General features: G+C 48.5%; 1 long non-coding RNA gene across 1 annotated transcript in view; it reads right to left on the bottom strand.

The window, feature by feature from the left end:
* Positions 1-6,647: 6,647 nt before the first annotated feature.
* LOC146784330 (uncharacterized) overlaps positions 6,648-27,008 on the bottom strand; it is a 54,051-nt gene continuing 33,690 nt past the window's right edge. Inside the window, exon 3 of the long non-coding RNA XR_014970911.1 lies at positions 6,648-8,383. This is a non-coding gene — a long non-coding RNA (uncharacterized LOC146784330). The remainder of the gene's footprint in view (positions 8,384-27,008) is intronic.

The raw sequence follows: 27,008 nt of genomic DNA, 5'->3' as shown, positions 1-27,008 counted from the left end.
TCTACCCTCTCCAAGAAAAAGTATCTTTCTCCATATTCAACTGATGATCAAAATAAGCTGGATCCTTCAATAAATAAGGTTGAACATGATTCGTTACATTTCTCAGATCAGAAACCCAATAAACAAGGTCAAATAACAACTGAAAGTAATTTGGCAAATTTCTCTCTCTCGGAAGAATGTCAAAAATCATTCCCAGATACGTCTCAAATAACATCTATAACACCTATAAAAAACTAGGACAACGACTTATTCTTCGATGTATCTGTAAATCATAACACGAAGACCGAAGAAGAAAAAACAGAAATATTGCTAAGTCAAAAACATCCACTAACCAGTTCACCAGAAAAATCGCCTAACCTTTATTCTAATCTGGCCAACCTATCAGACCCTAATTTTATAAATCCAAATTCTGAAAATACTGCCTCTCCCCTGTCAAAAGCACTTTTTTCATTGCAAGAAATTTTGGAATCAGTACTAACTCATCTTGGTCAAATTTTAGCTAACTCGGACGATACTTTAGACGTACAAATAGGAATACTTAAATTCCTGGTTGAAGAAAAAAAGAAAAAAGATCTAACTAAAGTCTCACCAAAACAACCCGGAGCAGTCGAATCACAACAAATAGATGATTTTCATAAAAATGGAAGTGCGACCCCAAAACAACAGGAAGCAAGCACGCAAACGAACGACGTACTAATAATTAAGACTAAAACTAAGGGACTAAGAAATAAGGAAAAACCTCTTACCACATATTCACTTAAAAAACTGTTCAAAGAAGAATCGGAAACCATCACCGAAAACAAAACTAAACATTATCCTATCTTTTCGAATAAAGTATCCGATAATAATCGTGATCAGATTATCGGGGAAAATAAAGCAGAGTTATCGGGAGTTACTGCCGAACAGGATTTCAGCCAAGGAGGACAGTCTGAAAAAAGTAACACTAGGGAAAAAGTAAGGGGGAAGAAGAAGAGAAAACCCTTGAGGAGAATACAGAGGAAAAAAGGGAATAAGCTTAAATTCCAAAAATTCACTCCCGTAAACTTGGTGAACTCTCCAGAAACTCAAAAAATACCATCAGAAAAACCCTTAAACCCAAAAGCAGACGAATTTTGTCCTCCGATAGAAAACAGATGAACAACGCAAAATATCATGGATATAAAAGAACTACATGATAATAAATCTCAATCATGGGAAGTAATTCCATCTAAACACATAACTATCGAAGAGCTATTTCCCTCAGATAAGGAGCCGTTTAATCGTGGTAGAATAATTAATCTCTTACAAGAAATACCATCCCTGAACTCTCTGACAAGTAAAGAAATCGACCTAGTACTCTTTCCAATAAAAGAAAATAACAAACTAGTACAGGTATCATTTTATTCCCCAGTTTTGCCTGGAATAATAATCAGAGAGAAGGAAATTCTTCACAAAAATGGCTATGATGTAATCTCGGTGGAAGATCTTAAAATCAACAACCTAAACAAAGGTACATTAGGACAAACTAATAGAAGAAAAGAAAACAATAGTTTTAATTGGGGAGATTCAGCATCAAATATTATGAGGAAAGATTCACTCAAAATACAAGTAATACAAGGTGAGAGGTCAGTATGGTCCCGGAATTCAAGCTCTAGTAATATTGAGAACTCAATAAAATCGTGGGCATGGTTATCAGAAACCTTAAACAGCAAAAAAACGGTAAATTCACAACAACACCAAGTTTAGCAAAGGTCTGACGTTATTGTCCTGGAACTTGGCAGGGAAAACTGATTTAAAAATGAAACATGCAATCAAAAACTCCCCTGATATCATTGCCCTCCAGGAAACATGGTTAATTAATACCTTTACTCAAAAAGGATACTATGTATATGAAACGTTGGCAAAAAGATCTAGAAGGGGACACGCCAAGGGTGGTCTGGCAATATTATTAAAAGAAGATCACTCTTGGTCACAGGAAATAATCGATACAAACATAGACAATCTACAATGTTTAAAAGTATCCCTTAGAACTCAAGCGTCAGCCAAACTTGAAAAAATATTACTTTTCAATATCTACGCACCTCCCAGTAATAATAATGATTTGCTGTTTGACCGCCTAATGGAGATTATCACCCATATCATTGAAGATCAATCTCACTTGCCATATCTTATAATGGGGGATTGGAACGCTAAAATTTCAAACTGTGAGATAAAGAAATGGGCTCGTCTTTTCAAAGAGGAATCTTTGGAAACATCACTCCCTGAATTCTCAAAAGGATCTAAATCAAATAAGAGAGGACGCGCACTATTATCTTTTCTCTCCAGCATTAATGGGACTATATTAAACGGTAACATCAACGGTGACATACCAGCAACATACACACGGCAAGGAAATGGATCTCCCTCTACCCTGGATTATTTTATATGCGGGATCGAAGAAAAAGAACAAATGATTCAACTTTCAATAATATTCAATGAAGAAAGTGATCATGCTCTTCTAAACCTTTCAACCCATTGGATTGCACAGTCCTCTTCTTATAACCAGCCAATATTTCTTACAACAAAAACGGAAGTAAACATAACAAGGCGTCGCATTTATTGGGGGACAGAAAATCTGGACTATCTGAGGCTATTAATTTCCGAAACCAATATATTGACTAACATATATTCAGATGACCCTATAAAGAATTTCGAACAATTAACGAATAATCTCAAACAAGCTCTGCAAAGTAAGTTAGAACACAACAGATCAGTAAAAAGTAAATGGAGAAATAAGAATAAAAACTGGAACCAACCAGTCGTAAAACAACTCAATAGGCTGATACGCGCCCAGTATCTGAACTTCTCGTCAGCAAACAAAAAGGAAATCAATAGATTAAAGAATCAAATACGACGAGAAAAAACTAAACAGAAAAAACTGAAACAGGACTTCAATTGGTCTGAAATCCAACAAGCAGCTAAACAAAACAACCAGCGCAAATATTGGACACTGATTGCAATAATGACGGGATCCAAAAAAAAGCTGGAGGCAACTCCTGTTTCAGAAGAAAACTGGGATATTTACCTTCGCGAGCTATATAAACAGAATAAGTCTATTAAAAATGAAGAGGTGGGAGAACAAATTGTGGAAACTAAAGATACTAAGATCAATAAAACGTCGGCAGTGTCAGTCTCTACGAATATCAGGAAGGCAAGGAGCACGGGTGCATCTGGCCCCGATCAGATACCTATCAAGGTCTACCAAACTGAACATAAAGAGTGGGGACTGGTGCTCTCGCCGCTATTTAACTATATATTCGACAGTGGTCAAATGCCAAACTCCTGGAAAGGAAGTATTATAATCCCGATTTACAAAAAAGGAAAAAGAAACATACCGGGAAACTATAGGCAAATTGCCCTCATGGATGCTGCCGGGAAGATTTTTGCAGCAGAAATCCTGGATAGGCTGAAAAATTGGGCCTTCTCATTGGGTCTAATCCCTAAGTTTCAGTCCGGATTTCGCTCAAACCACTCAGTCACTGACAATGTAGCAATCTTCCAAACCATTTTAGACAAGTACGCAACAGGGAAAAAACAAACTATTTACGCAGCGTTCATCGATTACTCGACAGCTTTCGATCGAGTGGACAGACCGACCCTGTGGTCAAAGTTAAGAAGAATGGGCATTCCGGAGCAGCTATTACATTTGATAGTGAATCTACACAGTGACACCTGGTGCCGTGTCCAAATGGGGAGCGACAAGGGCCTATCGAAGATAATACGAACATCAAATGGCCTGAAACAAGGGTGCCTCTTGGCTCCAATTTTATTCTCACTGTATTTAAGTGACCTACCTTCCCAACTGCAGCAAGGGATATGCACTCCTATAGCCACTGAATATATTCATTCCCTGCTGTACGCAGACGATATAGTCATGTTTGACCTAACACCTTTCGGACTACAAAATCTTTTAGATATTTTATACAAGTATTCTATAAAAAAAAATTTAACCCCAAATACAAACAAAACCAAAGTGGTTGCTTTTTCAAACCAGAAGAAAAGGGTAAGGTACGAATGGAAGTTGGGAGGTGAGAAGTTAGAACAAGTAAAGGAGTATACATATCTGGGCAGAATTTTCTCACAAAACATGAGTAACATCAACCAAATCAATCACCTGAAAAGGAAAAGTGACCTACACGCTGGGGCTTTGTCCCGCTTATACTCGGCCACTGGACAAAGGCATTTCTTTGCACTAATTCAAGTCTATCGAGCCAAAATCACACCGGTCCTGTCTTACGCCTCGGAATATATTCCTTTTAAACAATGGACCTATATGGACTCAGTAGAAGGTAAAATATTGAAAAAACTACTGAAGATTTCTACATCTACCCCAGTACAGGCATTGAGACTGGAATGTACCATCACGAGTGCATATGCTACAGCCATAGCTAGTATTATAAGGTGGGCCTATAACCTTCTTCATTCACAAGAAGGCACTCTAAGAAGTTTACTAAAAATAGAGACATTCGAGACCAGCTCTACCCATATTACCTTTTTAAAAAATATGTGAGAGGCCCTACAGCTTGCAAAAGTTAGTGTGGAAATTTTGTCTACGTGGTCACCAGCCCAACTTAAACTTTTTCTAAAAAACTTCACTCCCAAACTGAGCTACGAGATTGACCACTTACATTGTAATAGACTATCGTCATATAAGATCTATGCAGCCTCCCAGGAATACAAACAATGCCAGCCTTATTTAGAGTATACACTTCAACACGGTGCAAAGCGTGCAATTATGATGTTGCGCCTGGGAACACTTCCTGTACAAACCTTTACTTCCTCCTGGAGGCCTGACAGTTCTGCCTTTTGTACCCTCTGTCAAGGGGGCAACCAGAATTTGGAACACTTACTTTTTATATGTCCAAATGCAGAAATTGTAAACGCAAGGTTAACATGTCTTAAGTCCATCTATCGGTCCTGTAGGATCGTTAACTCAAAAGACTTTTTATCATTATGCAAAAGCCCTCCTAATGAATTCGTCTGTTACAGAATTTTTAAGTTTTTGAAAATCTCATTGAAAATGTATTAAATGGAAAGTATAATGTATATTTTATTTTGTGGTCCTCGAAAGAGTACCGTAACAAAAATAAAAACTTTTGACTTTTGACTTTTGACAGTCAGGTGTGACATCAGTATCTTTCTAGTGAACCCCAAAGAGGATAGGAGGTTCGTGGAAGTCTGAAGGTGGATGACGACTGCCTGCAACAGCCAGTTGTTGAGGTAGGGTACGGATGCCACCTCTGCCCTCCGAATGTGTGCCACCACCACTCCCGTCACTTTAATGAACACTCGAGGGGTGTTGGTAAGACCAAAGTGGAGCATAGCAAATTGAAAATGCTCCTCTCCCACCACAAACTGCAGGGAGTGCTGATGTACTAGCAGTACAGGAATATGGAAATAGGTGTTTTGCAGTTCCAACACCACCATCTAGTCCCCAAGGTCTAAGGCAGACAAGACCTGGGTTAGGGTTGGCATTTTTTATTTTTCTCTCTGAAGAAAGGTGTTGAGAGGGCACAGATCTGGAATAGGCCAAAGACCTGTGTCCTTCTTGAGCACCAGAAGGTAGCAGGAATAAAAAACTAATTCTGGTGCTGGTACCCTTTCAACAACCCTTTTAGCCAGCAGAGCTTGCCTGGCTCCAAGATGGCGGCCTATTACAGTTGCTCCGTGAGCTCTGCCTATTAACCAGCAAAATCCTACCACCTAACTGATCTTCTTTTGCCCCAAACTAATTTAGTTTATCCCCTGAGCATCCGATATCACGAGTTGGCAAGAAACTCCATCTGAAATCGCAACCGGGACGCTGTAAACATTGTGGTCCCTAGGGCTGCAGCTGGCATGGCCTGGTTCCCCGGTGGGCGATTGGGCCTGACCCTGCAGCTGAAGGGCAGCCGGCTGCGCAGAGGTGGCAGGGCGGAGTAAGCATTCCTGTGGCGAAAAGCAGGAGAGCCCTGAAGTTCTGTGGCGGAGCTCGTCGCCCGATGGAGCATGGCTGCGTTTCTGGGCTTGGCCCACCGGAGGACATGATCATATTGCTGTGTGAGTCTGTCACGGGGGTAGGCCCACTGTGAGCCGAGCAGACGCCCAACAAAGCGGCATTGCACTGCGGAGCCCCGGGCTGAGGTAAGGAGGAGCCGACTGTATTGCAACAGGGAGGCCTGGACTGCTGCTATTGTACTAATGGGCATACATCTGTTTGGGCTGTGCCTTCCCTGCTGAAGTATACAGCCTCGCCCTGCATCCCCCATATAGACACTCCAGGGCTGTCTCTAGCACTTGAAATCATGCTGCAGCTGCTGGGCACCCCATTGAGAGTACTTCTGCCAGATGAAATTTAGTACTGTAGCTGCTGTGCAGTCTTTGGGGCACACACGGTAACTGATATATCCCCACTGGAGTACTGTATCAACCGACTGCTTCACTCCTCCTGCAGCACTCTGCGGAGAGTGGCAAGCTACAGCTGACATATCTGAGCAAGTCACAGCGTATGCTCTGCCTTCCTACTTTGCATCTGTAATGAATGTGCTTTTCATTAAAAGGACCCACCCAAACCCTACACTCCCACTTTGGAGGCAAATACACCACTGCACCTTTAAATAATATACACTTTCAGCGGCACCCCCCTTTAACACAAGTTTATTAATGCAAAGTTTAAAATGGTAGGCCAAATATATCAGTAAATGCAGATTCCCAAGTGCCAATTAACTACAATAAACAATTAGAATAAAATGCAGTATATATACAAATAGCAAAGAGTAGAACATATATACATATAAATGGTTAGGATCACCTCACCGACTGACTATGTCTATTCTGTGGTGAACTTCCACCTGGCCCCCAAAGGCTCCCAGCTTTAATACCGTTACTCAACGTGAGGCGAAGCTTCTAGAAAACCTCGCCCCCTTCTCATGAGAAAGAACCGAGCTGGCTGTACCAGTCTGCGTCAAGGCCAAGACAGAGGCTGGCCAAGCTCCCGTATTTTGACTTCGAGGCAGAGTTGCACATTCCACAGGTAATATCCAGTTCACTCTGGTCAGTGAAGAGCGAAAAACAAGTGAGAAGCAGAAACATGTCCTCCTCACTTTGCAGCTACGTGTGAGCACAATGGCAATGCTAGAGAAAACAAGATGACATGAGGCCATGTCAAAGCCAATAGTAAGCACTTGTAATGCTCATAACCCAAACAACTTGCAAGCACTGCTGTGCACACAGAAGCAAGGCAAAGTCAGAAAACAAGATGACATGAGGCCATGTCAAAGCCAATAGTCAAAGTCAGAAAACAAGATGACATGAGGCCATGTCAAAGCCAATAGTACTGTTCTACTCTGTGACAGCTCCCACTAAAAGACAGCAAGATTACAAGACGGAAGAGAAGCAGACATATGCAGGACCATCCTACATTAAGGCTAGGGTAAAATAACACACTAAAGTCAGTTAAAATGGTGGTAGTTGAAGGTCATCATAGGGTGCCAAATCACAAGAGCGCCTCTTTCACTACATTCCACCCCATGACCTTCGACTATCATCATTCACATATATCAAAAACTGAATCTTTTAACTAAAGGCAGAACTATGTTGAAAAAACTGCATTTCCTAACTGAACAACACAACTACAAAACACTGAAATCAGAAAAGCATGTGATAATCACTTCAAAGCAAGTCTTAACTGAAAACATTACTATTATTGAAGCACTGAATTTCTTAACTGAAAGCACAAATATAAAACTATGAAATCATAAAAGCATGTGATAATCAATTCAAAGCATGTAGAAATAGCTGATGCATATCTGGATACTCAGCAGGAATAAATGTTTGATGGATACACAAAATAAATGAATCAAGCTTTTGAACTTGGTAAAGCTCCTAATGTCTCTAATGGCTAATACTGGAACTTCTACTGTTGAAGTAGCCAAACTTATATATTTTGTGCTTAAAAATAAAGGCAACATTACTATTTTCTTCTCATCTTTAACTAAATTTCACAACATCTTTGTCGCTCTTTTTCTTTTAAACAAACAGTCCTTCTGTGTGAAAGACACAGCCTTCTCGAATTTTGTTTTAACTTCATGTATATCAAACAGTTTCAATTGCAGCACATTTTTGTTGTTCTCCTTTTTAAACAAACAGTCCTTCTGTGTGAAAGACACGCAGCCTTCTCACATTTAACTTCATCTCCACTAAACAGTTCATCGGTCTTGGCAAAGTAGGTCCGTCTGGTCCGTTCAGCCACAGAATGTCAGCTTGCACTGTCCGGTGATCATTCCAGGCTTGGGGGGGGGGGGAAGGGAGGGGAAGGGAAGGGTCCCACTAATACAGGGACACGGGTAGAGACATCAGGCACACCAACATGTCACAGTATGATGACCTGGAAAAGAAACAAGCATCAGTCTTCTTGCAACAAACATTTTTCAAAAAGCGCACATTTTCCTGTCCCTGTTTTAAGTCTAAAGGCACAATATTTTCATTTCTGTCTGCACAATTCACTGCTGGCTCTGTGGGATTGTCTGAGAATTCTACCCACGCTTCAGCCTCTAAATTCTTGGTATTGGGATGAAACTCTTTTTCCCTGCACAGCAAGAAGGGCTGAGGCAGTCTCCTTCCTGACTATTTCTCCACTCACTGCCTAATATGTGCTCCCTTTATCAATTGGCAGAAGTCCAAGGCAATCCAGCTGCTCTGTCTGCTCCGGTAATTTTCCTTTCTTCAACTCACCCTTCACCTTCTGTGGGACTGGTCTGGCTTGTACATTGTGACACAAAAGAATCACAGTTCTGAGTAAATCTAGGGGAATATTCATCCCTTCATTTTCTGCCCACCTGTTTGTATGATCCTTATCTCCTAGGTGCTCAAATTTAGTCATGTAATCATGTTTCACCACCTCTGTCTCCAAGATTTTAGCCTTTTCATATGCAAGGGAATTAAATGTTCTGCCATGCACAGTAGCTGCGCTTTGCAATACATTCTGCCACTTCACTGGGGAATCCTGTGTCTCCAACTCCAACCCTGGATTTTCTATTGGGACCTGCGCAAACTGTTCATGCAAAACTGCAGTCTCTGTCTGTATATGCCACTTTATAACAGTGTCTTCCTCCCATTGATAAATCACATTGTGTTCTATTGTCCTCTGCCCAGTGTCTTTCAATGCGCAAAAACACAAAAACATCTGTATTTGTCCAGCATCTGAATTTAAAATTATACTTTTCTTTCCCTGTTCTTCACAGTAACTATAAGGAGCACACTGCTCTTGGACTGGCACACAAGATACACTGTCACACTTCTGGTTTGACCATATTTGAAAAACATTCTGCACAATCTGTTGTGCAGATTCAACAGCACATTGATGCATTTCTTTTTTTTTAAATAGCGTCTTTCCCCGGAATTGAGCCGCCCAGCTACAGGGACACTATCGGGCGGTGCGTGCATCCACAAACGGAGAGACTGGATAAGTGAGCATTTGGACTGACTATCACGGCTGCTCCCCCCCTGCACGGAGCTGAGGCCGGCGATCGGCGGCACTGCCGGGCCGCGAGGGGAGGGACTACGGGAGCCACCATTTGCTTGTTCCTTCTTCCCTACCACGCACAGAAAGGCTCCCCCCTTCCTTCCCCCCCCCCGGAGGCATCTTCATCGGGCGGCCATCTGGACCTTGGCCCACACATTGGGGCCGTGAGCTGCCCGAGCTCTACTGGGGACATCGAGGGCCAGTGGCGGTGGCCTGCAACACGATCGGAGGGGGAGATACGGCGGCCAGACCGGGCCGCGAAGATGAGGAGGAACGTTGGGAGACGGGAGCTGTGACCCGCAGCTGCGTCCCCTTGCCGTCGGGACACATACTGGTGGTGAGCAGCACAGCAGAGGGGGAGGTCGGTGACGCAGGGGATTGAACAGCTTGCAGTGGCGCACCCCCCCCCCGTACCCAGGGCTGCAGCGGGGGATCGGCGGCACCACCGGGCTGCAGGGGGACGGGTTAGTGGATTCGATATCTGCTCTCCCCGCCCAACTATAATATTCCTCATCCCCCCTTCCCCTCCCCTCCACCGGGGACACCCATATCAGCGGTCGATCGGTCCGTGTGGGTTCCGCAAGTGTTGGTTGCTGCTGCCCGCAGTTGAGATACCCTGCCCGGAGCGTGCCTGGGCCCCCGCCTGTTTCAAGGTGTGATCGTACTAGCGGCCAATCGGACCACATGCGTGCCGCGGGGGGCCCCTTGCGGCCTTGGGCCTTGGAGGTGATTTGCTGGCCTTGGATCGGGGGCGACTCCCCATAGATGCCGGTGTGGGGCGCAGATCGGACTGTGTGGGCCGGCCCGAGGGGATCGCTGCTTCTGCATCGTGCCCGGCTCTTACTAGACCAGAGAGAGGACCCCGGAGGGCAACCATGACAAGGGATAAAGGCGGTAGCGGTTCGACCAAGCATGGGCCCATCGATAAATTCACTGGCACGGGGGCTGCGACTGGGGCGACAGGGGGCCAGTCGGAGGCCATACCGGACAACGCAGCCCTCATGGCGGCTATCACTCAATCCAGAGACATGTTGGATGCCAAGATAGGGGCAGTAGGGTCAGACATTATGCTGCTGCGGCAGGATTTGCGTAATGCAGTGTCCCGCATCACCGAAGCCGAGACCCGTATCTCGGGAGTGGAAGATGACGTCGCAATTCTGAAGCAGAAGATGGCTCCCATGGAGACAGTGCAAAAGGGCCTGGTGCGTTGGGCCGAGGATGCAGAGGGACAGGCCCAGCGCAACAACCTTCGTTTTGTTGGATTTCCGGAGGGTTGTGAGGAGGGCAATATGGAACGCTTTCTTACGCAATGGCTGGAAAGCTGGCTCCCCCCTGACGCCATGTCTTGATGCTTTGTTGTGGAGCGGGCACACAGAGCACTCATGCAGATGCCCCCGCCGGGGGCCCGCCCGCAACCTGTTAAAGCGAAGCTCCTGAATTATCTTGACCGCGATGCCATTCTGAAGCAGGCTAGAGCCAAAGAACCACTGCTGTACAACAATGTGCGCATACTAATCTTCCCTGACTACACACGGCAAGTGCAGCAGCAGCGCCAGTCGTTCATGGCCGCGAAGGCCCGCCTGAGAGACCTCAAGCTCCCATATGCCCTTCTGTTTCCAGCTCGCCTGCGAGTGGTATACCGTTCCCGCACGCACTTCTTTGACACTCCGGAGGAGGTCTTCAAGTGGATGGATGAGACAGTGAGAGTGAGGGCGTACACACCGCCTGGGATGGAGTCGGACTCCTCAGTGAGCGAGGCGGCCAGTAGGGGTCCTCGGAGACAGCAACAGAGGGGCAATAGACGATCACGATCCTGGCGGCGCTCCTTGTCCTGTGGGGCCTCCTCTCGGGGGGGCCCTACTCCTGGGGGACAGACACTGGAACCTTAATGTTTGCAATTAATGTGGTGCTGCAGAGTTATTGGTCTGGTGAATGCTTTGCTGAATATTCATAGGGGGAATGTTAACATGGGCTGGTTCTCCACCAGACTCGTACTGGTCAGGGTTAACCCCGGTGGACATGGGCTGTAAGTTGGGGATCCATTGGTTGGGGCGGTCCTTGTCCCCCTGTTGGGGATTGAGAACTAGCCCTACCACGACAGATACTTCAGCGTTCTTGAGATATGGGGTGGGGGGTTTGTTGGGGGGGTTTGTACAAGGTTGCAAGTCGCACTTTCGCTTGGGGTCCGAGGTTCTACACCCACACGCTGCCACGGCCTATGGTCTGCTATACTAGATGATCCACCCCCATATGGCTAGTGTGCCCAATAGAGGTCAGGTAACCCTGAGTACTCTCCGCATTATAAGCTGGAATGTGTGCGGGGCTCTAGACAAAATCAAACGTGGGGCTATACTTCACCAGGCAAAGAGGGCTAGGGCAGATGTCCTTATGCTGCAGGAGACTCACCTTATGGGTACGAAAGCCCTATGCTTGCAGCGGTATGGGTTTCAACAGGTCTTTCATGCCGGGTTTACGAGGGGTTCCAGGGGGTTAGCGATTCTGGTGCACCGCAGGGTTCCCTACACACATGTACAACAGTGGACTGACCCGCAGGGGCGTTACTTGTTTATCCGGGGCAAGATTGGGGAGGACCCTTTGGTATTGGGCTGTGTATATGCCCCCCCTCCCTTACAGTGGACACTCGTGGAGAAGTTGCTTACCCTATGGGCCGATATACCTGATGTGCTATCCGTGGTGGGTGGGGACTGGAATGATGTTATGGACTTGGTTAGGCATAGGAGTAGGGCTGGGGGTGGCCCCGGGAGTGGACATCCCACGAAACTACACTCGCTAGTGACAGGCCTTGACTGGGTCGATGTATGGCGGTGCATGTACGACGATTGCAGGGAGTACACATACCTCTCGGCGGTCCATGAGTCCTTCTCCAGGCTGGATTATCTCTTTGTTCCCCGCGTGGCGGTTGGTAGGGTGGCATCAGCTGAGATCCTGCCCGTGGCCTTTCGGATCACTCCCCAGTGTCCCTGGAGCTCCATATGGGCATGGGGCGACAACCATTTCGATGGCACCTATCAGTGTGGCACTTACAGAATGACGACTACGGGACACACATGAGTGATGCTATTGCCCAATACCTCACCTTGAACGAGGGGTCTGTATCTAGCGCCAAGACTCTATGGGAGGCACTGAAGCCCACATTGCGGGGGTGGACATATCATGGTGCACGGCAGCCCGCAGGAAGCGCAGGGAGGAATTGACTCGGGCGGAGGCGGACATAGAGGCACTGGAGCGCCGCAGTCGGGAGGAAGAGGGGGTCAGCATGTGAGACAGCTGCTCCTAGCTCAACAATCATGCGCTGCTCTCCTGATGGACGAGACTCGCCAAGTCTGGCTAGCGACGCGTAGCAGGATATGCCAATGGGGGGACAAGTCCGGTAAGATGCTTCACAGACTTTGTCAGGGCACTCTCCATTCCCAGGCCCTCCCGGGCCTTCTGGACTACACGGGTACACCGATTACAGATCCTATTGCCATAGCGGAGAGGTTCGCTACATACTTCACGCCATTTACGCCCCCCACAAATGTTTATCGGCGTCCACTGTGGATAAATTCATAGCGGCTCAGCAGCCCAAAACGGTATCGGAAGAAGGGCGTGATCAGCTGGAGGCACCTCTGACGGTCAAGGAGCTGGGTACGGCCCTAGGCGAGCTTAATTCTGGGAAGGCGCCGGGACCCAATGGGTTTCAGACCGAATTGTTTCGACGCTATAATCTACAACTGGCCCCTTATTATCGGGAGGTGGTGGAGGAGGACCGGGCGAAGGGCCTGCTCCCCCTGGACTGGAGACATGCTGAGGTGGTGGTGTTTCATAAACCCGGGCGGCCCCCAGAACAAATGCCTTGTATCGCCCTATCTCTCTCTAAACGTGGAGGCCAAAATTCTGGCCAAAGCACTGGCCAACCGCCTCCTACCCCACATCCTGGCGCGTATACACCCCGACCAGGCTGGGTTCATGCCCCAAAGGGCAACCAGGCATAAAATATGGTGGGCACAGGTGGCGGTGGCGGCTATCCAGCAGACCGGGGAATCTGCGGCGCTACTCTTAGCAGATATGGACAGGGCATTTGATTCCCTGAGTTGGGTATATCTCTTTGCATTGTTGCACAGACTCAATCTTGGCCCGCGGTTCCTTTCATATCTGCGACTCCTGTACACGGATTTGTCGGCGTCAGTGCGAGTGGCAGAGGCGGTCTCTTCCCCCTTCCCTATTGGTCGAGGCACACGACTGGGGTGCCCCCTGTCTCCGTACCTATTTGCCCTGGCCATGGAACTGTTGGCGGCGTGGGTGTGCATTGATGCACAGATCCGGGGATTTGAGTGGGCTCCAGGCCTGTCCGACAGGATAGTGCTGTACGCGGACGATGTCCTCTTCTTCCTCACGGCGGTGGACAGAACGGGGCCGTGACTTCTGCGGATCATGCAGATATTTTGGGAATCATCCGGTCTCTATATGAATCCCCGCAAATCCACACTCTGGGCTCTGGGGGACCGGGAGAGAATTGGCACATGGGCATCTATGGTTCAGTTGGCGGTGGGAGGCCTGAAATACTTAGGGGTGTTTCTATCGGACATACCGGCAATTTCCTGGGAGCGGAACTTGGTCCCAGTATGGGAGCGTGTCGGGCAGATCTTAAGTCCTGGTCACGCATGCCATTGACATTGTATTGCAGATCAGCCATATTCAAGATGGTGGCGCTTCCTCGACTGCTCTATCAGCTTCAGAATCACCCGTACCTGATCCCGCCCAGATGGTTCCGACTGGTGAATTCTGCGCTTGGGCAATTTCTATGGGAAGGGGGAAAGGTGCGTGTAGCGTTGCTTCCTGTCCAACTACTGTGGAGGGCTCGCGTCCTCTAACATACTATCGTACTACCAAGCCTCACATCTCTTGGTTCTTAACAAGTGGTGGTATGGCGACAGGGGGGACCCGGCATATGCGCTGGAACGGTGGCTTATGGGGTCTCACACGTTGCATACAATGCTTTACTCAGCGCCGCTGCGGGGCACGTTGCCATCGGCCACACAAGTGGTATTCCTGATTTGGAGGCAGGCGTTACGAAGTATGGGGTGGTGGAATACCCTGACTCGGGAGACTACTCTTTGGAATAATGGACGCTTGCCCCAATTGGCTGCCCTGCGGGGCTTCCGGGGATGGGATGATATTGGTGTTTCGACCCTGGGGGATGTTATGAGGGGCACAGCGCTTAAGTCTTTCCAGGATCTACAGAAGGAATTTTGTATGCCACATCCACAATTCTATCGATACTTACAATTTCGACATGCCCTGTCCCCTAGCCTGGAAGGGCTGGAGTCCCTACCGGACTTCAGTCCGCTGGAAGCTAAAGTGTTTATGGGAGACCTGGAGACAAGGAAGATCTCGCGGATCTACCAATCCCTAGTTACTCATTGCTCCTCTACGCTTCAGAGGTTTCGGGGGGACTGGGAGGAGGATGTGGGCAAACTGGAAGAAGAGGACTGGAGGGAGGCCCTGGCACCGTCTGTGAAGCCTGCAGATCAACTGGAACGTTCTGTAAGTTCACATTTTTCATATATGACTCATCGCTGGTCAAAGCAAACGGCTTCAAAGCTTCGTACATATTGAACTTTTTTTTCAAAGCGATACGAACTGCAGCCTTTTCTGCCACAGTCTGGTATGTTTGCAAACACGCAAGCACTTGCGCTGGCTCAGCGTCAGCTAAACACACACTCCAATTCTCACTCAACCCAGCACAATTAGCCCACTCATGAGCTAATGCAAAATATGGGACTACCTCCCATCCAGGGATTTCAATTGGTATCTGGGAATCTGCTTTTGATTTTCTAGAAAACATGTTTTTTCCCCTTTTTTAAATCAATGTTCAAATCCTGTGAGAATGACGTCAAGATGTAATGAATGTGCTTTTCACTAAAAGGACACACCCAAACCCTGCACTACCACTTTGGAGGCAAATACACCACTGCACCTTTAAATAATATACACTTTAAGCAGCACCTCCCCTTTAGGCGAGGCAAGAAAACAAATTCAGATACATTTAACACAAGTTTATTAATGCAAAGTTTAAAACGGTTGGCCAAATATATCAGTAAATGCAGATTCCCAAGTGCCAATTAACTACAATAAACAATTAGAATAAAAAGCAGTATATATACAAATAGCAAAGAGTAGAAAATATATACATATAAATGGGGACGCGCCTACGAGACCTTCCATAACCTTTTCTGTGCCTGGAACTGCCGTGAGGGGAACGGCCTGCGTTGGGGGCTTTTTCTTCTTGCCCTGCCCTTCTCATCTGTCATTCCTGCCGTGAGGTGAACGGCCTGGGCAAACTACATCTCCCAGCCCACACAGCGCCCGGCGCCTGCCATACACGACATCAGGCAGCGCCGGGGCGTTACTTAAGCCGCTTACCTGCACCGCAGCGCGGGACGCGCCTACGAGACCTTCCATAACTTTTTCTGTGCCTGGAACTGCCGTGAGGGGAACGGCCTGCGTTGGGGGCTTTTTCTTCCTGCCCTGCCCTTCTCATCTGTCATTCCTGCCGTGAGGTGAATGGCCTGGGCAAACTACATCTCCCAGCCCACACAGCGCCCGGCGCCTGCCGTACACGACATCAGGCAGCGCCGGGGCGTTACTTAAGCCGCTTACCTGCACCGCAGCGCGGGACGCGCGCGGGACGCACACCCGGGAGAAGCCCGGGCCAATGGTGGGCCCTTCCTTGCCCGTCACTGACCGTACCTGGCTGGGCTGGGCAACCCCCTAACGAAGATTTGCTGCCGACAAGGACGTAAGGTACTGGGGAGCTCATTCCTAAAGGGTCAGCGCTGTGCGTGCATTTCTTGTGTTGTGTAGCGTTAGGGCTTTCTCATATTATCATACCTGGTCTTGTCCAGTCTTCCCCCCACGTGCTGCCACTAACTGGGAGTAGTTGGTGCAGGGGTAATTGACTATCAATAATTTTTTATTCGCATTATCTCCCAGCCACGGCATCTGGCAATAGCGCTGCTAGCTAGCGCGGGGGAAAGGACACAAGCATATTGGGTCACCTACTTAGCCTAAGGGTGGACATTCCTTAGACTAAAAAAGATTTTACAAAAAAGAAAGAGGCCGGGACTCTCTGCTTATCTTGGTGGTTGTTTGATTTGTTAACATATTATTTTTACTAACGTGTTGGTTCCGCAATGCCCCCTAAACACTAGAGGCAAAGGGGCCAATGTCCATCTTTCAGGAACTATGGACAAATTTATCACCAAGGTAAACTGTGTCATCGACCAAGAGATCACATTGCTGGAACGGAGAGTTTCGCAGGACCTTGCGGTGGCAAGAAGGTCCTCTATGGGTCATATTGCGCTTGTGCAGTCTCCTGTTCATCAAGTCCTAAATGGTGATGATGCTCTTTGTTCACATCTTGATTCTCCAACTATAGATTTAACACCTAGCGGTACAACTGCTGTATCTATGGGGGACCAGTCCACGGTTTCAGATTCCTTGTTGACATCGCCCTGTCTGCTACCATTTGCTTCCAGCATAGTGCCAGAGCCTAGCACCAGGCAACTACGTGAGAGGAATCCTGGTGCCATTCCAAAAAAACAAGCAAGGGCCCGTACTAATAATGGTGGGAAGCATAAGACTGGTAGAAAGAAGCTGACAGCTGTAAGTCACACTAAAAACCCTGGTATGCCTTTGCAAAAGCAACCCCCTTTGGCGGCGACAGCAAAAAAAGTTGTATCCTTAGACCATTCATTATCCACCAGAAGGGCAAACCAAGTTGCAAATGGAGGGATCAGCATAGATGGTAAAACGGAGGGAGGGGCCCCTGAGATGTCCAACTTCTATGATGCAATTAGGCTTCTTCTCCGTCCCCTAGAGGACAGAATTTCTAAGATTGAGCAGCATTTACTTAGGATAGAGCAAGGTTTTGGGGGAATTGTAGATTCTTTAAAGCATGTCCCTCACCACAGGGCCCCCAAATTACTGGTTACTGCTGGAGCAGAAAATGTTCCGGCTTCTTTAATGAAACCCCCTGTACTGTCTATAGACCACCAGGCCTCCTCTGATGTTATCATGGGCACAGCTGTGCCTTCTGCTACTAAACCCCCCCGGCATGATATATCCCAGCCTAAGGAGGATGGGAGGACTATCTCCCCCCAGACTACCAGGGAGGATAATGTCCCAAATTTACCTCCGGAGGCTTCTCCCTTTGTGGTAATCCTTACAGGGGTCCCCGAATTGGGTACCCACGAAGTAGAATCTCCCACCACTTTAAAGAATAGGGTTGTGCACTGGCTCAATAAAAATAGACCATTGCCAACACACATGGTGTGCAAGATTCTTATGGTCAGGAGGGTCTCATGGATAGGCCATTTGGCCAAAAATATTAGTGGGGATTGTGTTTTAATTAATTTCAATGACCCCAAAATAGTGGAGTTCATTTGCAATTGGAGACACCCTAGCACAGGAACATCCATACATTCTCTCCCCCTGACCTATTTCTATCCTCCTGGTCATTTCACCTCACCAATGGTTGGGTGGACATTGGTCCAGCGAAATGGGAGGGGTTTCCCGCAAAGGGGCTGGCCCAGATCTACACCACCTCTAGATCCTATTGTCATTCAAAATCGCTTTAGCACCCTGGAGGCTGTTGATTGACTCCAGGGCAGTGGTGGAATACCCTCCAGTCCTTCGCTATCCCCGAGTTGCTACACCTCCGGACCCACAACACCACCAAATTCTTTGGGTCTAGATTCATCCACCCCCGTTATTCCAACACAGAGGGTTGTTATTAATAATATTGATTCACATCTGGTCCATCCCCTAAGCATTGCAAGTTCACGGGATGATTCTTCTAGCCACCTCAAGCTTGCGTCGTGGAACGTGGCAGGTTTGCGCAGCAAGCTCTCTCTTCCAGACTGGAATGCTTTTATTGATGGTTATGACTTGTGTATGTTCCAGGAAACCTGGAGCCTTGAGCCATTGTATAAGTCGGGTTTTTCATGTTATTTTGTCCCAGCCACCACGGTGGGCCGAGGCTGCCCATCTGGCGGACTTATGGTTTGGGTTAGGGCAGAACTTAATCTTAAGATAACTCAGCATATCTGTTCCACACTGGATGTAATGCGGCTATCCATTAAGTGCTCCAAGAGCAAGTACACTTGGGAAATCTTTAATGTATATGTACGGGGAACCCAAGGGGATGCAAAATCTCCTACTATCTCTGCCCTCTCCGACCTGCTCCACTGTTGGCACTCAGACTCCTTTCTTTTGGTTGGCCGTGATTTTAATTGTTCATTCGAGCCACTTGCAACTGATGACGTCCTGGGAATTTATGATGAGGACGCCAGATGGGGCGTTCCGTCTCTGTCACTCAAGCCAGTGAAGAGATGGTCACCAGTTGTTATTCAAATAAATGCTCTATCGTTAGAGTTTGGGCTAAGAGCTGCCAATGGACGCACAATTTCCGATGTATTGGGAGCTAATACCTTCAATAGGGTCCCCTCCCAAAGTAGAATCAACTACATAATGATCGATAGGAGGGCATGGAAATTCGTCATAGATATGGCTATTATACCAACAATAAATAGTGATCATAATGTTGTGTCCCTTAAAATGCGGGAAACATGGCTCAGTAAAGCGTTCATACCCACTCCCGAAATGCGTATGTTGTCCAAGACAGTTTTACCATCTAACTGCAAAAGGTTTCTTAAATGGCCTAAATTTATCTTGAGTGACTCAAAACTTATCACCCTTGAGGAAATTCTCGCTGACCACACTCTCAAGCTCTCTGCAGTTTGCAGGGATAGGGCAGGCCCTGCTGCAGCAGTGAAAGTCTATGTGGAAACTATCGATTCGATAGGTTCTTTATGCCAGCGCAGAAGTGGTTTAACAGGAATTGTAGATTAAAAAAAGACAGCTTGGTCCTTGCCATTAAAACTAATAATCCGGTTGATGTTCGGCTGGCAAGACTGCATTATAGGCAGTCCATTGCAGCTGCAAAGAAAGATTGGGAAGAGCAGCGTTGGGACAGCCTAAAAACTGCGTGCCATTCAAAAAACTGCTGAGCTCTTCTGGTCTTTAGTGAGAAGATTTAACAGATGCGAATTGGACCAAATTCCCAACCAAATAACAGATAGGGAATGGTTTGAGCACTTCAGGAAACTATATGAAGGGGACGAGCAAATAGGTGTTCCTTGCCCACGAGTTGGGAACATAGTCATTGACTCCGCACAGCCCCCATTTACTAAGATAGAGAAAAGGGAGGTCGAAGTAGCAATTAATAAGATCGTATCTGCAAAAGCCCCGGGACCTGATGGCATCCCAGGTGATTTATTTAAAGCTAATGTGGAGGGATGGGCCTCTTACTTTGAGTTCTTTATTAATGCCTTGCTGGAGGGCTCACCGGTACCAAACACTTGGAAAGGAGCCGAAGTAATCCCTATCTATAAGAGGAGCCCAAGGGGGGACCCAGCTAATTACCGCCCAATTAGTCTTATCGACACTGGACAAAAGTTGGTCGGTAGGGTCCTCCTCGAGAGGATCCACACATGGGCAGATGACAACGACATAATTTCACAGTTTCAGGCGGGTTTTAGGAGCTCCACAAGCACGATTGACCAGGCATTTAGGCTGGTGCTACTGTACTGGAAGGTGGTCACCATTGGCAAGGGTGGACTGTACCTGGCGTTTATTGATTTAAAAACCGCTTTTGACCTGGTCCCCCGTGATCGCCTGTGGTTGATTTTGGAGGAGATGGGGATTCCTCCATATATTCTGAATCTTTTGATTCGGATGCATGAAGGAAACTATGCCTGTATTAGATGGGGGTCGCAAGAGCAAAAAACTCAAAAAATCCCGGTGAACAGAGGGGTTTGTCAGGGTTGTGTACTTGTCCCTACACTCTTCACACTTTTTGTGAACGGTGTGGTTTCTTTCCTGCTCGAAATTAATGCTGATGTTCCAGTCCTGGCGGGGGACAAAATTCCTGCTTTACTTTTTGCGGACGACACACTTCTAATTTCGAAAACACCTGCGGGTTTACAGAAACTATTGGATCGTTTTTCCCTGCTCTGTAAGTTGAGGGGCCTTGTTATCAACACTGCTAAAACCAAACTCCTCTATTTTAACCCAAGCAAATCATCCAGATCCATCCTGACCCTTGATGGGAAGCCATTGGAGCGCGTCAAAGAGTTTGATTATTTAGGGATCAGAATCTCTGATAAGCTCAAATGGCAGGCTCACATTGACAAAATGGTGCTAAACCATAGGCGAGTAATGGGAGCCATAGGGAGGGAATTCCGCGCCTCCACTACGAAACCCATTGCTCCAGCCCTGGAAATCAACGCTGCTAAAGCCGTAGGCTGTGCCCTTTATGGTGCAGAATTATGGGGCTTTGGTTGCGTTGATGCTTTAGTTACTGGTGAGAACAAGTTCTTTAGGGAACTTATATCGCTCCCAATGGGTACCCCTACTAAGTGTCAAGAATTCCTGTCATACAAGGGAAACACGCCCTTATGTAAACAGGAGAGCTGTTACATAACTCAAGGGAAACACGCCCTTATGTAAACAGGAGAGCTGTTACATAACTCAAGGGAAACACGCCCTTATGTAAACAGGAGAGCTGTTACATAACTCAAGGGAAACACGCCCTTATGTAAACAGGAGAGCTGTTACATAACTCAAGGGAAACACGCCCTTATGTAAACAGGAGAGCTGTTACATAACTCAAGGAAAACACGCCCTATAAAGGGAGGAACCGGGAGGTACAAGGCTGTTGGATATTGTGTTTACACCGATGTACCTGCTTCGTGAAGAGCAGTGTTCCGGAGTGGTGCTCCAGTAAGGCAAGAACGGAGGTAGGTCGAGTCGTTACTCCCTGGGCCGTGTCTTGCCCCATCGTCACCTGTGAAGGACCCGGAAGCTCTACCGGTCAACCATTGAGCTTCGCTTTTTGACTCGGCTGAGTCCAAGCGCAGTGGCGCTTTTGCTGGTTGGAGTCGTAACTCCCAGCCCGACCAGAGACACAGGGACTGCCAGCTGTAACGTACACCAGGAGGTGTTTGCCGCGTTACAGACTCGGAAGTCCACAGGATCGATCGAGCGGCTGCTCTCGGTTCAGTCTTCTTGCTTGTGATTGGGGTATCGGTGACGCATCACCAGGAGGTGACTCCGCGTCCCGGTGCAGTCTGAGGAAGAGGTTGAGCGGCTGCTCCCTTCAGGTAGAGACCCCGGCTGGGTGTTTCCCTGACTCCTCGATTCTCCCCAACACTCTTCGTGCCCCTCACAGCCTACCGATTGGCATTGTCGGCCATTTCATTTCTGCCCTCTGTTGGCATACGCCGGGATCGGCGTATATGCAGAGGACGGTTAGGACCATCCGTGCTGTGGGCTGGTAACGTACTTAGCCTGGAGGATTCCAGTGACTATAACTTTTGTTTGTTCTTTGTATTTTATTTGCCTTCATTAAAAGAACTAACCCTTCACAAGTGGTTGCGTCCTCATTGTCGTGTCTGGTAAACGATCCTGAGACGTTCAGGGCGTTACAAAATATCCGACCTTAATAACACTAACTGTCTCCCGGTCGATAACAGACATGGCAACACTTGATGATGTGCTGGCTGCTTTAGCGGCCATGCAAGTTGAAGTGGCTGCCTCTAGGCAAGAAACAGCCGATGTAAAAGCCAGACTGGATGCTATCCAATTGGACCCGCTCACGCCCAGCACCTCCCTCACGAACCAGACCCCTGCGGTAGTAGTGGAAATGCCGGTAGCCATCCCCTTGGCAACACCAGAGAGGTACAGTGGGGATCCTAACACAGTGCAGGTATTCCTCACACAAGTGGCGCTACATTTATCGTGCAAACCAAAGGCGTTCCCCACGAGTCAGGCTCGTGTGGCTTTCCTTATATCCTATTTGGCTGGAAACGCGGCACAATGGGCCGTACCTCTGGTGAGCAGGGACGACCCCCTCTTATGTGATTGGGGTGCTTTTCGCGAGGAATTCCTGAAGGTATTCGACAGAAGGGCTGACTCGTACACGGCGGACCGTGAAATGCTTGAGTTGAGACAGGGATCCAACGACCTGGTGCAGTATCTCAACGCGTTCCGAAGGCTGGTTGCGGAAACCAAGTGGCCTGTTGCTAAACAGACGGCGCTCTTCCATCAAGGGCTGTGCGATGAGCTCAAGGACGCCGTGGCTCATATTGACCCTCAACCCAAGACATGTGAGGGCCTTATCAACCTGGTATTACGGCTGGAACATAGGCTAAATGAAAGAAAGGGGGATCATGGGAGAAAAGGAAAATCCCTTCCATCCTATGTGACGGTGGGAAGTCCTGAAACTTCCACCGCATCCAAGGGAGAACCCATGGACATCAGCGCAATACGAGCGAGCCTCACAGCCACGGAGAAAGAGACTCGCCGTAAACAAGGATTGTGCCTATATTGTGGCAAAAAAGGCCACTACGTACGTGAATGCCCTGCCAAACCGAAGACGTCACGTTATCGGGCCAACCGGTCGGTAACAGCCGTGGTGGACATACCGGCGGAAAACTAGAGGACTCCAAGACCAGAGAAGGGGCATCTCGGAGTCACTCATCCATCCCTTCACTTTCCAACTCGGTCACTAAGGGACAACGACACCTGTTTATCACGGTGCACGTGGGAGTGCATGACCAGTGGATACCCGTTGTGGCCATGGTGGATTCAGGGGCCACTGGCATGTTTATGGACCACAACGAGGCATGCAGGCTAGGGCTAGTGCTTCTTCCCAAAGCAGTACCCGAAGACGTCTATGCGGTAGACGGAAGGCGATTGGTGACGGGGCCCATCGGACAGCACACGGGGGTCCTTCCGATGAGATATGGGAGGAACCATTTGGAACAAATCGATTTTAACATCATCCGAGCGCCCCAATATGGCGTCATATTGGGATTGCCGTGGCTACAGAAACACAACCCCTTTGTGGATTGGCCAACACATCGCATCGAAATGACGTCACCGTATTGCATCCTGCATTGTGGAATAAGAACGGAATCCCTTGACGCAGATGAGAGCGGGAGTCAGACGGTGGCTACAGCGGCAGAAAAAGATGTGGCTCTCCCCCAGGCTTATCACAGTTTTGAGGATGTATTTGATGAGGTGAAGGCGGAAGTGCTACCACCACATAGACAGTTTGACTGCCAGATCGACCTGGTGCCAGGGGCCAGCGTTCCCAGCGGCAGGCTGTATGCCCTGACGGAGCCTGAAAACGTGCATCTCCGGGGGTACCTGGATAAACTCCTCAAGCTAGGATTCATCCGCCCGTCCAAGTCTCCGGCCGCCTCGCCACTCTTCTTCATCCCGAAGGCTAATGGGGAGCTGAGAGCCTGTGTGGACTTTAGGGCATTGAATGCGATAACCATAAAAAATCGGTACCCCTTGCCTCTCATCAGTGTACTTCTGGAACAGGTCAAGAAAGCTCGTATCTACACCAAGTTGGATTTGAAAGGGGCATACCATCTGGTGCGCATGAGGGACGGAGACGAGTGGAAGACCGCCTTTAAGACCAGGTTCGGCCTTTTTGAGTACCTCGTCATGCCGTTCGGTCTGTGCAATGCCCCGGCAGCCTTTCAGTACTTTTTGAATGAGGTATTCAGAGAGGAGTTGGATATCTACGTGGTCGTATATATCGACGACATCCTCATCTATTCGTCCAGTGTGGAGGAGCACGTACACCACGTCAAAGCTGTGCTCCAAAAGCTGAGGGAAAACATGCTGTTTTGTAAACTCAGCAAGTGTGACTTCCACGTCACATCCGTGGAATTCCTCGGAGTGATGCTGAGTCCAGAGGGACAGGAGATGGCAGAACGAAAGATCAAGGCGGTGAAAGAATGGCCGGTGCCCCAAAGCGTGAAGGACGTCCAAAGTTTCATTGGCTTCGCCAACTTTTACAGGCGGTTTATAGATGGATTTTCAGGAGTGGTGGCCCCAATCACACAGCTACTGAGGAAGTCCAAGGAGTTTGTCTGGTCCCCTGAAGCGAACAAAGCCTTTGAGGCCCTGAAAAGCGCCTTTGGTAAGGCGCCGGTGTTGGCTCACCCCGATCCGGATCTCCCCTACGTGGTGGAAGCGGACGCGTCGGATGTTGCGCTGGGGGCTATCTTGTCCCAACGCAACCACGACACAGGGGTGCTTCATCCCGTTGCGTACATGTCCCGCAAACTCAACGACGCCGAACGCAACTACCATATTGCGGAGAAGGAGCTTCTCGCAATCAAGGACGCCTTCACCGAATGGAGGCATTGGTTGATGGGGGCAAGACATGTGGTATCGGTGTACACGGACCATCGGAACCTACAGTTCATGACGGCCACTAGACACCTTTCTCCCAGGCAGCTGCGGTGGATGATCTTCTTTGCGGGGTTCAACTTCCGCATCACATATCGGCCGGGGACGGAAAACCGGAAGGCGGACGCCCTGTCCCGTCAATCTGCAGTTAAGGAACCATTGCCTGCAACCGAGCGTTCCATCATTTCCCCGAGGATGGTATTGGGGGTTATCCAACCGGATACTTTCCTGAGGGGAATAAAGAGAGGGATCAAGTCATTCGCATGGCGGAGGTGGCTCCTCAGTCACAGAGAATGGCAGCTGAAGGACGGGATACCCCTGAAGGGCAGGTGCCTATTGATACCCACGCCTAGGCTAAGGAAACAAGCATTCATCTGGTGCCATGACTCTCCATGCGCAGGTCATTTGGGCTTTGAAAAAACGGTGGCTAGCATGGGACGGCATTTCTGGTGGCCAACCATGAGAGTGGATGTCAGGAGGTGGGGACAGGAGTGTCCTACGTGTGCTACCATGAAGGCCGACCATGGCCGAACCCAAGGGCTCTTACATCCACTTCCGACCCCGGATAGACCATGGGATAGCATATCACTGGACTTCGTGGTGGGCCTACCGGTAGACCAGGGGATGACGGCAATACTGGTGGTGGTGGATTACTTGACGAAAATGGGGCACTTCATCCCCTGCAAGAGAGTCCCTACGGCCGGGGAATTGGCGTCACTACTCCTAAAGAATGTGGTACGACTGCATGGATTACCTGGGGTGATCGTGTCGGACCGGGGGTCGCAGTTTACTGCGCAATTCTGGAAGACTTGGTGCACTGCGCTGCATGTTAAGACCGCCCTGTCCACCAGCTACCACCCTCAAACGGACGGCCAAACCGAGCGCCTGAACCAAACGCTCAAACAGTATCTGCGATGTTTTGTGGACCAGGGCAGGGAAGAATGGGTCGACTTGCTATGGGTTGCAGAGATAGCCTATAACAACGCCACTCACAGCTCCACACAGTCATCTCCGTTCTATAGCAACTATGGCCAACATCCCAGGTTCTTGCCATTTCTACATCCGTTCAGAGAGGACAGGATTCCCGCCACAGCGGACAGGGTGGCACACATAAAAGACACGTTGATGCGCTCAAGGGCTGTCCTAATAGAGGCCAAGAGAAGATACAAGGCTGCGGCAGATAGGAAGAGAAGGCCCGGGCCACTGTACCGCACTGGAGACTACGTCTGGATATCCACAAGAAACATGAGGTTTCGAAAGAACAGTGTGTTCCATCCCAAGTACATGGGCCCCTATCGAATTACCAAGTGTATGGGTCCCGTGAACGTGAAGGTGTGCTTGCCCCAGTCATTGCGGATACACCCTGTCTTTCATGTATCATTGCTCAAACCAGCACCCTCCAAGCCGTCTGGGACACCTAGGCCGGTATGCGTGGAGTCGGAGGTGGAGTATGAAGTGTCGGGCATACGGGCGTCCAAATGGCGCAGGGGGAAGCTGTGGTACCTGGTTGCGTGGAAAGGCTATGGCCCGGAGGAGCATTCATGGGAACCGGCTGAAGGGGTTCATGCTCCGCGCTTGGTCTCCTTGTTCCATCGGCGTTTTCCTGCCAGCGCTGGACCCGTGGGGAGCCGCTGAGAGGGAGGATGTACTGTCAAGAATTCCTGTCATACAAGGGAAACACGCCCTTATGTAAACAGGAGAGCTGTTACATAACTCAAGGGAAACACGCCCTTATGTAAACAGGAGAGCTGTTACATAACTCAAGGGAAACACGCCCTTATGTAAACAGGAGAGCTGTTACATAACTCAAGGGAAACACGCCCTTATGTAAACAGGAGAGCTGTTACATAACTCAAGGAAAACACGCCCTATAAAGGGAGGAACCGGGAGGTACAAGGCTGTCGGATATTGTGTTTACACCGACGTACCTGCTTCGTGAAGAGCAGTGTTCCGGAGTGGTGCTCCAGTAAGGCAAGAACGGAGGTAGGTCGAGTCGTTACTCCCTGGGCCGTGTCTTGCCCCATCGTCACCTGTGAAGGACCCGGAAGCTCTACCGGTCAACCATTGAGCTTCGCTTTTTGACTCGGCTGAGTCCAAGCGCAGTGGCGCTTTTGCTGGTTGGAGTCGTAACTCCCAGCCCGACCAGAGACAC

Source organism: Triturus cristatus, chromosome 11, assembly GCF_964204655.1.
Source record: "Triturus cristatus chromosome 11, aTriCri1.1, whole genome shotgun sequence".
Classification (NCBI taxonomy): Eukaryota; Metazoa; Chordata; class Amphibia; order Caudata; family Salamandridae; genus Triturus; species Triturus cristatus.
The sequence above is the reverse complement of the archived record's forward strand: the minus strand, read 5'-3'. Positions and strand labels throughout refer to the sequence as shown.